We start from the raw sequence: 13728 nt of genomic DNA on the forward strand, positions 1-13728 counted from the left end.
ATCGTATCGCTGATACGCGGCGCAGGTGTAAAGGTATGTGGATCTGGCCCCTATTGTCTACCTTGCAAAGCTGCACCAGATTTTGCACTCTCCAGTTTTAGTAAATCAACCTCGTTGTTTCATTTTGCGAAGGTGACAAACAGATTTGAATACAAGCCAAAACACATAAGTATATACCAACAATTGAAACACAACCCACATGTGTGTAGCTAGGGATTTCTAATACATGAACCAGTTTTTTCAGGTAAGATAACACGTGGCCCCCAGAAATGTACCTAAGATACCCCCAGAAGCTTGTGTCATTCGAGGGGTGATGAGTGAAGTTTACACTTAATGATCATGCAACAAATATAAAAAGAACTCATGCCCTTCCTCTTTGGAAATGTGCCCTTTGTGTTCCAGACTCAGGATGCCAGCTTCACTATGCATGCCCATGTTTACCATGGAAAGAACCACTTATTTTTTTTTCCAAAATGGAACAAAGATTTTCTCATGTTACCAATAACATGTTCAAAACTTTCATAAAATCTTAATATCCTTAAATATACAAAATATTATTATATTTAAATGTTAGACACAATTTATGATGCACAGTCCAAATTTCCATCTCACACGTTCCTGGAATCGGCTCTTTAGGGCACTGGGTGCTGTAGCAACTGGCAGCTGGATGATGGAGCCTGTGCGATAATTAAATATTCGCCAGCACACCAAGGATCATCAATTTCGTCCAAACGGTTTTTATTCAAGAAATATCCCATCACAAAATAGTACAGTGCTACGTTTCGGAGCCACACAGGACCCCTTCATCAGGCATGTGAATAGCATGCCTGACGAAGGGGTACTGCTTGGCTCTGAAACGTTGCACTGTACTATTTTGTGATGGGATAGTTTTTGAATAAATACCGTTTGGACTAAATTGATGATCCTTGGTGTGCTGGCGATTCGGCGAATATCCACTTATAACAATTCATGGTACAAACACCCCCCAGGCTCTTGCCACATCAGTTGTATGATGACATCTACAAAGTAGTAAATTGCATAAATGCCCATGAACTGTACACGTTGGGATGGTCCAGAAGTCTCAAATATTAACGCATTTTGTTGAACTTTGGATCATCTTCATCAGCAGTAATTCATAGATGTTAAATTCTATAATTGATAAACAAAGAGAATACAATGTCAACATTTGTACAACATATTTTAATATGGTGTGGGGTTTCTTTGATGATTCAACATCTTTGAAGCACATTTTGAGCGTCACTTATACATTCCATAGTGAGCCACCGACTATTGGGGGAGGGGGGGGGGGGGGTAGTTTGTTTTTTTGTTTTTTAACTGTGTCTGTGACATTTTAATAGAAGAATATTTTGTATATTAAAGGACATCAAGATTTTGTGAAAGTTTTGAAGAGGTTATCGGTACCATGGAAAATCCCTGTCCTGTTTTAAGTAACATGTAAGTGCTTTTTTTCTTTTTCTGTGAGGGATGTAGGTGCCAGGAATACTTTAATATTTAGGGCTCTGTATGCCACATTATTGGCATGTGTTCCATGGGCTGAAAATTATGTGAATAGCTGAAACAGCATATTACGTTCTTGCAAGTCAAGTCTTCCTTAGAGGGTGCATTACTGCATATTAATACTCCGCAAGAGACATACTCTTGCTTAAAGCAAACAAAAGCAAAATAAAAATATGAAAATGGAGATCATATCGAAAATAGAACATTAAGGATCAAAACAAAAATGTTTTTTTTTTTTTAAACTAAAGGGGACCTCTAATCTAAAAGGATAAATAAGGGGGGGAAAAAAAAACACTGGCACTTCCAGTGAACCTACATACATTCCTTACTGTTATATCGCAGCCACACCTACTTGTGACTACAATATATTGATAATATATTTTTAGGATTTGGAAAGGCGGTCTCCTTTTTAAACCATGACATGAAAAAGTTATTTGCCCAGTAAGATCACTTTTCTAGAAGTGGCGGTATCATTTGGTGTCTCAAGACCACTAGTGACAGATCTGATTTCCAAACTCACAGATTGGAATACACTCCTAATTTCAGCTTCTTATCCCTATCTATTTTCAATATGTTATTTACAATCCTTTTTTTTTTTTTTTAACCTTTTCTCCTTTTTTCTTACCAATATGCAGTAATATGCATTTCTTCAGCAGGGCTCAAGTCCTGCGGGAACGGGTGGGAACGGAGTTCCTGCACTTTGTCAGAGGCAGGCGAACCTTAGTAATCCTTTATGTTACTGGCCGCTTCCTGTATATGGATTCATCGGGTAGTGTGCGGGTATTCCGTCACTTCCTCAATGCTGCAATGTCTCCTGGGAGCTTTTGTCCTTGTTCCCAGGAGACATTGCGGAGGTTATCGCGGGATTTAGAAAGAACATGTTGTTTAGTAATTATGCATATGAGCATATCATTTTTTTTTTGGTGGGGGAGTGGATCTTGGGTGAGAGTTCCCACACTTTTTCCCCCAGGACTTGACCCCTGTCCTTCAGGGAGACTTGTCTTGATATTCCGTCACTTTTAGTTTTGGCCGTTGATGTTATTTCCAGCCCATGGGATGCATGGGTAGGTGCAGTGAAGCCAACTTCTCCATCTTGAGTGGGGGGGCACAAAAGGTACTTTTACTAAGGGGAGATGATGAGTCAATTTTTACATGTGCTGCATGATTAGCATGTTTATATTTCTCTTATTGCATAGTAAGAATGTAGTTCTTGAATTGTATGGGCTTCCATTGGGGAACCATGCTATCTTACTTGGGAAGATGGGACCCAGTATTGGAAATTCCCAGCTACACAGGTAGGTTGTGTTTCAGTTATTGGTGGGTATATATACTGTATATATGTGTTTTTTGTTTTGCTTGTATTCACAGCTGTCTGTCACCTTCACAAAGGTGGCCATAGTGTCTCCAAAACATTTATGGCTTTTGTGACTTCTTTTGTTCACACTATGATGTCATTACAACTAAGACCTCAGTAAATATTTGAAATCTGCAGCTCCTGATGTGTCGCAATCTTTTCCTCTTTAGCAATACAGACATGACAGGGGCTCTGTGTCCTATCTATTCAACTAAATCAAGTTTTAACTTTTATATGTTCTTTAAAGACTAATGTTATACTAAAAGAGCTGCTCTTCTGTCTCACTACTTGAGGCTCTATCTAAGGAAAACTGGTTGGTTGTGATGGGTAAGTCAGTTATTTTTTAGCACTAATAAATAAGGCTTAATGAGCAGAACTGGATAAAAAGCAAGCCATTCTAACTTTTCTAGCTAGAAATGCCATTTAATTTACCTTGCTTCCGCTGCAGTCAGATTTCGGAGTGCTTTTTATATGTTGGGTTGAGCAGGTTTCTTCCCAAAGGCTTCCTCTCCTTGCTTGCTGTACTGTATCACCAGTCTGAAGATTTCCAAGGCTGATTTCAGTTTTCTTCTTTTTGATTAACGTTTTGATTATCTTTCTGTATGCTATCTTACAATGTGTGTGTTTTGGAATACATCACAACCTGATTACTGAAAAACTTTAGTGGGGTGGATGGGTATGCTAAAGCAATGCCTGCATGAAAAAAACGAATGCATTTTAAATTTGACTGGAGTTTGCTTTAGTGCCAGTTGGTAGTAGGTGTTATGTGACAATGAATATCACGATCACGTGCATGATGATTTTTACATTTTCCTAGCATGTGATTGGGTATTCTTTGAAAAGTGAAGCTTCACTTAACTTGCTAAGCTCTGTAGGAAATACCCTTGTAGAGCTTAACTGTACAGTCTCTTTGCCTTTAGTAAATCGCCCCACAAAACTCTTAGAATTTGTAAATCTTTATTTGTCCATAGCCTTGTCACATTTCTACTGTTAAGTTTCTATGCACCTTGATGATGAGATCTTGCGAGGCCCTGTAATTTTAGTGATTGGAAACAAATAAGTGAAATTCAGTTCTTGTAGATTCATAGGTAGATTCAGAAAGAGTTAGGCCGACTTATCAGTAGATAAGCCGACCTAACTCAGAATCTAAGTCGACTTATGTTTAAGTGTATGCTCAAACAGAGATACGCTTAAACATATCTAAGATAGGACGGCTTGCGTCATCCTATCTTAGATTGCAATATTTCGGATGGCCGCTGGGTGGCGCTTCCATTGCGGTCGGCGTAGAATATGTAAATGAGTAGATACTCCGATTCACGAACGTACGCCCGGCAGCCGCAGTACATTTACGCCGTTTCCGTAAGGCATTATCAGGCCTAAAGTTATTCCATCTATTAGATGGAATAGTAATGTTAAAGTATGGCCGCCGTTCCCGCTTCGAGATTCGAAATTTTTACGTCGTTTGCGTAAGTCGTCCGCGAATATCGATTTACGTCCATGTCAAAATCAATAGGCCCGTGCGGCATTCTTAGCCGCAATGCACACTGGGAAATGTAAAGTGTGAGTCAGCCGAAGAGTGCTTTACAGGTCACGGGCCCTGGTGGAACCTCGTCCTTGAACCCACCCAAGTAGAGAAGACTAGTTGAAGCAGCATGCTCCCCGATTCCGTCTTCATCTTCCACAGGGTATGTATGGGAACTGCAGGCCCTCTCAGGACCTCTGCTGCAGTCAGTTTGGGCTTTGGTCTTTGTGTGCAGGGAGCTTGATGGTGCTTACATTACTCTGGTTCTTCCCTTAAGGTGTTAACTCAGAGGACTCTTGCTTTGGCAGAATTTTGAACTTGGTGCTCTAGTGGCCTTCTACTGTAGCTGCATGGGCAGTTTGGCACTACTGCTCCTGCCCGAATCTCCTCCAGAACATGACATTTCCCATTGCACTTGCAGACTTTGCCTTTTCTTTTTTGTTCTATGTGCCACTTACATAATCATATGGACATTCACATAGGCTCCCTACTGCCTAAAGCTGGATACACACAATACAACTTTTGCTGTTCGATTTCCTTTAGATTTGCCTTTAACTATGTAGTGCAAGGGGCTGCACGATTGCATACAAATTGAAAGTGTTTAGGTTTGACCTCCTATTATATGGTTTTGGTAAATCTAAAGAGAATTGTATAGCTTGTATCCAGCTTTAGAGTGACCCAGTCACAGATGGCATTAACCTGGCCTGCTCGAGAATTGTGAGTACCCCTTGTGGGTAATCCCTCACTTCAGTGTCAAATCTCCTGCAGGCAGCAACATAGCCCAGCTTACCTGAAAGACTTCATCCTGTGTACCTTATTGTATGACAAATACATTATGATTTTGAATAATAATTTGTGGTAATGCTCTATGATGTATATACCATTGTGTCATATAAAATGTAAATGTCAGATGCCTTTAAATATTTTTGGAAATTCCAACTTCGTACACTTTGTTTCAAGACAAATTGAGTAGAATTTTGTATTGTTGATGATAATAGTATTTTTTGAGTTTTAAGGCCTCATGCATCCTGGATGTTTTTGGACATTTTTACAGCTGCTGTTTTTGGCTTCAGACGTTTTTTTCTACATTCAATAAACTCCCCAGCATGTTATTCTATGTGTCCATGCACACATAAGCTGCTATCAACTGTCTTTGTCTGGGGCATTTTTTGGCTGTAAAAAAAAGTACGAACTAGTGGGGTTATGAGAGGAGTTTTTCAGCTGTAAAAATGCTTTACTTTCGAAAAACAGGTCTCCCCAGGTTTTTTTTATAAACATTTTTGATCCCATTGAAAATAAAACAAAAGAAAAGCACTGAAAAACGTTCAAAAACTCACTGCAAAGCTACTGGCGTTTTTATAACATTATGACGTCCAGTGTGCATGAGACCTAAAGGATGTATAGTCCTTTCAATCCATGACATGTTCTACAAAGTCTCTTATGCCAGGTACACACAACCGTTTTTCATGTCATGGAAAAAAAAACAACGTTTTTCTTGACATGATTCTTGTCAAGCCTGCCTTGCATACACACGATCGTGAAACAAAAATGCTTGAGCAAAGCGCGTACAACACGTACGACGGCACTATGTAGGGGAAGTTCCATTCGATAGGTGCCACCCTTTTGGCTGATTATGCAAATTTCCCTTCTCATAACTTACTTCTGAGCATGTGCGTTTTTTTCCCCATCGTTAAAGCGTACACACGACCGTGTGGAAGGCGCATTTTGCAAGATAAGCAGGTAGAGAGCCAGGTGATTGACAGGTGAAGAACTGTAAAAATGGTGAAAAACGCAGACTAGGAAATTAATTGCTAATCTTTGGGACTTTTTTTTAAAGGGTTATCAATTTTCTGAGCGTTTGTATATTTGTCTACGCATTTCCTTTAAAATGTGGCGGCATCCAATTTCCAGTATCTGTAAAGGTGTCCAAACTCCATTCTCTTTAATAATTGATGTCATTTCGACTAATCCTTTATATTGTATTTTTAACCCTTCTATTGAAAACCTATTTTTATACTACTTCATATGTGGAAGTACTTGACAAGGCACAGGGAGCAGTCAGACAAGCAGTTGAATAGTGTATGCTTCAAAAAGGTCCTACAAAGGATTGTTTGTTTTTCTAACATCGTATTCATAACTACTTTATTTTTTGTCTCACATTAGGGACTTAGGGATCTGTGATGCACACAATAGATGTGTGAATGTTATAATCTCCCCTTAAACATATATATATATATATATATATATATATATATATATATATATATATATATATATATATATATATATATATATATATATATATATATTTTTATATTTTCTCACAGTATCTCACAAAAGTGAGTACACCCCTCACATTTTTGTAAATATTTTATTATATCTTTTAATGTGACAACACTGAGAAATTACACTTTACTATAGTGTAAAGTAGTGAGTGTACAGCTTGTTTAACAGTGTAAATTTGCTTTCCCTTCAAAATAACACACAGCAATTAATGTCTAAACTGCTGGCAACAAAAGTGAGTACACCCCTAAGTGAAAATGTCCAAATTGGGCCCAAAGTGTCAATATTTTATTTTATTGGGCATGGAGTTCACCAGAGCTTCACAGGTTGCCACTGGAGTCCTCTTCCACTCCTCCTTGATGACATCATGGAGCTGGTAGATGTTAGAGACCTTGTACTCCTCCATCTTCCGTTTTGAGGATGCCCCACAAATGTTCAATAGGGTTTAGGTCTGGAGACATGCTTGGCCAGTCCATCACCTTTTACCCTCGGCTTTTTTAGCAAGGTAGTGGAAGTCTTGTAGGTGTGTTTTGGGTCGTTATGTTGGAATTCTGCCCTATGGCCCAGTCTCCGAAGGTAGGGGATCATACTCTGCTTCAGTATGTCACAGTACATGTTGGCATTCATGGTTCCCTCAATGAACTGTAGCTCCCCAGTGCCGGCAGCACTCATGCAACCCTAGACCATGACACTCCCACCACCATGCTTGGCTGTAGGCAAGACACACTTGTCTTTGTACTCCTCACCTGCTTGCCACCACACACGCCTGACACCTTCTGAACCAAATAAGTTTATCTTGGTCTCAGACCACAGTACATGGTTCCAGTAATTCATGTCCTTAGTCTGCTTGTCTTCAGCAAACGGTTGTGGGCTTTCTTGTGCATCATCTTTAGAAGAGGCTTCCTTCTGGGACGACAGCCATGCAGACCAATTTGATGCAGTGTGCGGCGTATGGTTTGAGCACTGACAGGCTGACACCCCCCCACCCTTTAAACCTCTGCAGTAATGCTGGCAGCACTCATATGTCTATTTCCCAAAGACAACCTCTGAATATACCTGAGTACATGCACTCAACGTCTTTGGTTGGCGATGCCTGTTCTAAGTATAACTGGTTTTGTTAAACCGCTGTATGGTCTTGGCCACCATGCTGCAGCTCATTTTTGGAAAGTCTTGGCAATCTTCTTATAGCCTAGGCCATCTTTATGTAGAGAAATAATTGTTTTTTCAGATCCTCAGAGTTCTTTGCCATGAAGTGTCATGTTGAACTTCCAGTGACCAGTATGAGAAAGTGAGAGCGATAACACCAAATTTAACACACCTGCTCCCCATTCACACCTGAGACCTTGTAACACTAATGAGTCACGTGACACAGGGAAGGGAAATAGCTATTTGGGCCCAATTTGGACATGTTCACTTAGGGGTGTACTCAGAGCTTTTTTTCTCAGAAAATAGGTGCAGGAACCCAACCACAACCCCGTTCAGATTTCACAAACAGTATAAGGGTGTTAAACGGGCATTAAATACCAGGATTGCATTATATACAGAGTGCAGTGTTCAGGGGAGTTACACACAGAGTGCAGAGCTGTCACTTGTAAACACATAAACCAGACTTCTGTGTTTACAAGTGATTGTGGTGAGCAGGCATCAAAGGGTCTGTGCCAAAGGTGGTGGAACTGAGTTACCCCAAGTTCCCCCTGAAAAAAAGCCCTGGGTGTACTTACCTTTGTTTCCAGCGGTTTAGACATTAATGGCTGTGTAATGAGTTATTTTGGGGGGACAGCAAATTTACACTGTTATACAAGCTGTAGATTCACTACTACTTTACATTGTAGCAAAGTGTCATTTCTTCAGTGTTGTCACATGAAAAGATATTTACAAAATTGTGAGGGCTATATTCACTTTTATAAAATATATTCACTTTTGTGAGATACTGTGTGTGTGTGTGTGTATAATATATAATATTGCAGTGCATCAACATATAATAAATGGTCACACAATGCTTAAAGTGCATACAAAAATGCAAAAAGTGCAAGGAATACACAAAGTGCATAAATGTAAATAATGAAATTTAACTTTTAAGTCCGACAGGCTTTTTTTCTCGCAAAGTCCGGCCGTGTGTATGAGGCATAAGAAGCACTTTCAGTGGTACTCATTTTGTAAACATTCTTGTTTGGACACCTGATTTCCTGAACTTTTTATCTTGTGTTTGATATTTTATGTAGTCCGGCCATGTGTAGCCTCCATTGGACTTTTTTTGACGGAAGTCCGACTGACCTTAGATAGAGGACCTGTTCTATCTTTCCGTCGGACTTCGGACATACTCACGGCGGACTTTTGCATGGTCAAAAGTCTGACTGTGTGCACAAGGCATTAGTGCAATGATTAGACCACAAATGCATCCACAGTGTGCTGATTTCATAACCACTATGCACTCACCAGTGCAATGAGAAAAATCAGCCTGAGAGTTATGACATTACATGAAACAAACATCCTGATCCCCTTAATAGATTTCTCAATACCAGTCAGGCATGCCCTGGCAGCTCGTCCTATACAGGAAATAGCTCGCCACACGGAGCCCCAGAATCGTATAATAGTTTAGTATTTAAATATAGTTATGTAAAGGCATACTGCATTAAAAATACCACATGGATCAAACAGAAAACATAGTGGGCGAACATACCAAGATGCAGGAGCTCTTCACGCTGACTCATGTCGCCGCATCTGGTTCCCTGATAAGCGGCCATCTTGGTATGTTCAGCTGCTTTGTTTTCTGTTTGCTCCAGACAGAATTGTCAGGATGGAGGTTGTGATGGCATAACTCTATCAGGCTGATTCTTCTCATTGCTCTGGTGAGTGCATAGTGGTGATGGAATCAGCACACTATGGATGCATTTGTGGTTTAATCATAGCACTAAGTAGCACTTTTAGTGGTATGCATTTTGGAAACATCCTTGTTTGAACACCTGACTCATTGCCTACATTCTTTATTCTGTGTTTTTATTTTATTTTATGCACTTTGGCTCTAAATTCAACTTCTGTATTTACATTTATGCACCTTGTGTATTCCTTGCACCGTTGCATTTTCATATGCACTTTGAGTATTATTTTGCACCGCTGCATCTATATATGAATGTTACTATTTCTTATATGTTTATACACTGTGATATGAATGCAGTATGTCATTTTTTATAGTTCATTGCACTAAATTGTATTGTATGTTTGTGAGCTTTGTCATCTCAGCTAAAAAATCTTCCTAGCACTCACTGTACCATGTGTATTTGATGTTTTGCACATTTAAAAAAAAAGTAAGTTCATATCAAGTGAAGAAAGAAATACTTGTAGTGTGATGTACAGAGCTGTAAGTTGGTTAAACTCACTGTACTTAACTTAGATTAGCTTAAACATTTACATCAGGGGTGCCCAACCAGTGGTTCGGGGAGCCCTCTGCTTAGGCCTACAATCTCCTGCTCTGGGATCGCAGGTTGGCAAGCCCAGATCGTCGGTTTGCAACCCACCATCCCAGAACATCAGTGTTGTGAACGAATCTGGCAGTACAGGAAGCAAGCGGCTGCAGAGAAGAGCTGCATAAGCCGATGCTTCCTGTATAGCATCAGCTCCTATGACAAGTGAAGTTATACCAAATGCGCTCTGCCTGGGACAGCAACAACCGGCGATACCTCAATGGAAAAATGTTATTAAAGGTAAGTTTATGACTAACATCAGAATGTGTGTGTGTATATATATATGTATATATATATATATATATATATATATAGGTATATCTGTTCTGCAGTGGTTACTGGACTGCTTTCAAACTGAAGGTACAGAGCAGAACAGAACACCTGCGGGTGACCTGCACGGAGCCATAGACTTCTGTTATTACCTGCGGGTTTGGTGCACTTTCAGAAAGTGCACCACATCTGCAGGATATCATAAAAGTCTATGGCAAACTGCAGCTAACCTGAAAGAAAGCCACAGGTGCATTGCGCTGCACCCTCGGTGTGGGTAAACCACAGTGCATGTGTAAAAGGAGCCTTAAGCACCTTCGGCACGATTGGTCCGACCTCTATGTAGCCACAAATGTAAAGTAACTTGTGGTCGTTTACACCCACCTCTCTTCAAACTGATCTGCTAAAAAAAAAACAGAAGGGGGATCCATCTCCTTCCATCTGGGCAGATCGGATCAGAGGGTCCATAGAGTGGAGCGGGCTGTGTCGGTGTCCGCTCTGCATATGCAGCGTGGACATGGACCTGTCATCCGCCAGCTCTGCTCATTGTGGCCCATGATCATTTACCAAGTTGCATAAGTGGTCCTCGCGCTTTAAAAGGTTGGGCACCCCTGATTTACATAGACTAGTTCATAGCTGAATTTTGTTGTGTAAATTGTTGTCAGCCATTGTTATCTATGGGAACTAATTAGTACATAGCAGCATAACTATGTTCTTTGTAATTTATCTTGCCTGAAAATGTGCTTGGTGCTTTGCTGGCATTTTTTAGATGTATGTAACTCCGATACAGTCAGCAATAAACAGACTTTGATATGTAAATGTGGGATTTGCCATGTATTTGTATTGCTCTTTAAAGGTCCCACAGAACCTGAAGTGTCTTGGGTCCTCCAAGTTGAGATGGTTATGTGTGATTCCATTCAATGGGTTAAAGAAACAAAGAACTGCTGCCCCTACAGATAGAACCACCTAGGTGGAGGACAGATAATTAGTTAAGAGAGGTGTAGGTGTGGTGCTGTTCATATAAAGTATAAAAAAGGGCAATGTGATTAAAAATATACTGGAATACTTTGAGGATTGGGGTGATCTAAAGTGACAAATGCTGGTAATAGACATAAACAATACAAATATGCAAAGGTGTCAAATAGTGTTTTTCTTACAATTTTCAGATGAAACCTTTTAGATAAGACCTATTAGGTTATAAGTGCTTCAGGTGCATGTGTGTTGCACCCCCTGCTGTATGTACCGCTGAAAGTAAGCTTTAAAGTGATAAGTGCTTCAGATGTGTGTGTGTGTGTGTTATACACCCCCTGCATTAAATATGGCCATAGAAAATGCAGCCTTACAAGTGAGAGTGAAAAAGGGAATATTCCTGAAAGGTTCAAAAGATGGTTCCTAAAGTGCCAGCAGAATCAGATTAAGGTCCAACAGAGTCACAGATTGTTTTGCAGGAAAAGCTACATGAGTAAGACACCCTGTACAAACGCTTCAACCAATGAATGGGAGGCTAGTAGTCTGATATAAGATTGAAATGTCTAAGATTTTATCCTTAATGGTACTCAATGCCAAATGTTGATCTAGGCCTGATTGCAGAAAGGTCAGGATTCCTCTCCAGTATTTTCTGGGGGGAAAACTTTTTCTCGCACCAGGTAAGATACACCTTCCATGTGCGATGATAGACCTTGCAGTACGTAGGCTTCCTAGCTTTTAACAGCATTGGAATTACTGAATCAAAAAGGCCCTTATCTTTCAAGGCTTGGGTTTCAACAGCTACCCAGTAATGTAAATCTTGCCTGTGCTGTGACCTACTGGGCTTAAGGATATAGCACTGCATAGCTGTGATAAGGGCTTCATTCACACAGTACCAGCAGAGCTGACTTAGCTATACTGCTCTGTCACTCCTGTGCATTAAGGACTGTGATAGCACTCTGCTGAGACTTCAGCTGTGCATGTGTGGAGTGGTCATCATACCTGTTAGTACAAGTGTTACTGAGCATGTTACTGCAAGTGTCCTGTATACATGTTCACCAGGGCACTACATTTGTTGAACAGTAATGCTACTAGTGCTAGCCTCTGTGTTCTGCAAGCAACTTTGCTATCATTTAATCTGTACTCTACGAAATGCAATAACTGATAACCTTTTGTAGACTCTGAGAGTGCCGTTTCCTTAACTTGGGTACCATACTTCTGGCTCCACCCACATGTAGAGTAGATGGGGAGGGGGGTTACAGAGGAGGAAAGTATAGCTCAAGCTGTATTGATCCTACAGATTCACCAGAGCATTTACTGCTTCTTCCAAAGATTCCCTGCAATTAGAGAAAAACTTGTCTAATTTGTTGTTGTACCTGTAACAAAGGTTCTTCTGGAATTCAAGGCTGGAATGTGAGGTTCTACCCAGAATAGAATCCTTTCTATCTCCTTGAGGGTTGATTTACACCACTGTTATGATATTAGACTGAATCTGAATCAGAGGACCCTCCATTCAGGGTGTCAAGCATTGCAGAGACAACCAAGTCACTTGACACTCTAGAACGGAGTTTCTCAACCTTGGTTCTGCAGAAATTTCACCACAATATACCCGTCAGTCATAGGCAGCTGGTAGGTATATCACATGCCCTCTGTCAACACATGGGCATGGAAGCAGATGTGATTGTGCTAGCTGTGGCGCTCTCTTCTCTACCGATCCCTCCTCCACTTCGGTCCATCCCAGGTGCTTGTATGTGACATCACCTGGGATGGACAGGAGGAGAGGAAGGGGCCGACAGCAAACCACATTCTGGAAGAGGACTGATCATAGCCGTTTCCCTGCCACGCCATATGAAACAAACCGGTACTGTAATATGCTCTGCTGTGCCCCATAATCTGCCCTGTTCCCATGTATTGTGACCTATTCTGATGTAATGTGCCCTGCATCCATGTAATGTGCCCTACTCCCACGTAAATTGCCCTGCTTCCATGTAATGTGCCCTACCCTCATGTAAAGTCCTGGCTCCTATGTAATGTGCATATATAAATAATCTGATCTTTGATGTTGGCTTGCCGAGAGACTGAACCAATTTTGTCCCAATTGTGCTGTAAGTGGAACTGCCTCGCAGGAGGCTACAGAGTTGGACAGCTTTTGGACTGTAGAGTAGAGAGTCTAGGAGTGACGATGTCCAAAGTTTTTCTTTAGGAAAGAAAATCTCTTGCTTGAGCTATATTGAAGATGAGACCCAGATACTCAAGCAATGTATCAGTTACAGCACTTACGAAGCGTCAGGATCCAAGCAAACCTTTTAAGATCAGAACTGTCCACCTCACATTGCCTGTCAGTATTTGCACTGACT

Source organism: Rana temporaria, chromosome 8 (assembly GCF_905171775.1).
Source record: "Rana temporaria chromosome 8, aRanTem1.1, whole genome shotgun sequence".
Taxonomy (NCBI): domain Eukaryota; kingdom Metazoa; phylum Chordata; class Amphibia; order Anura; family Ranidae; genus Rana; species Rana temporaria.